Source organism: Seriola lalandi, unplaced genomic scaffold, assembly GCF_002814215.2.
Source record: "Seriola lalandi dorsalis isolate HSWRI2012SDOR001 ecotype SW California unplaced genomic scaffold, Sedor1 jcf7180002054795, whole genome shotgun sequence".
NCBI lineage: Eukaryota > Metazoa > Chordata > Actinopteri > Carangiformes > Carangidae > Seriola > Seriola lalandi.
The window spans coordinates 471,980-472,328 of NW_019525348.1; the positions used below are offsets into that span (position 1 = coordinate 471,980).

The 349-nt window shown below is 50.7% G+C and overlaps 1 protein-coding gene across 1 annotated transcript in view; it reads right to left on the reverse strand.

The window, feature by feature from the left end:
• Positions 1 to 349, reverse strand: part of LOC111669397 (neurotrypsin) — a 22,555-nt gene that overhangs the window by 4,450 nt on the left and 17,756 nt on the right. The window lies entirely within an intron of this gene.

A 349-nucleotide genomic window follows, 5' to 3' on the forward strand; every position in this document is an offset into this window, starting at 1 on the left:
GGAGGGGGAGGGGGAGGGGGAGGGGGAATGATAATGAGAGGAGATAGTCAAGCAGCCAGCGTCATTGTCCCTCCACCTGGGAAGAGGGGAGCAGGGCTGATGAATGAATGAATGAATGTGTTACTGGAGAGAAAATAAAGAAAACATCCCACACACACACACACACACACACACACACACACACACACACTCAGCTCCACTCTTACCTCACTCACTGCCTTAGTTTAACACACTCTGTCGATCTCTTGCTCAACCTCCCTGCAACCCTCCCACCAACACCAACCCACTCTCCATCACTATTACTGTTGCTATGGAAACTGCAATACTCAGTGGGCCTGTGTGTGTGTGT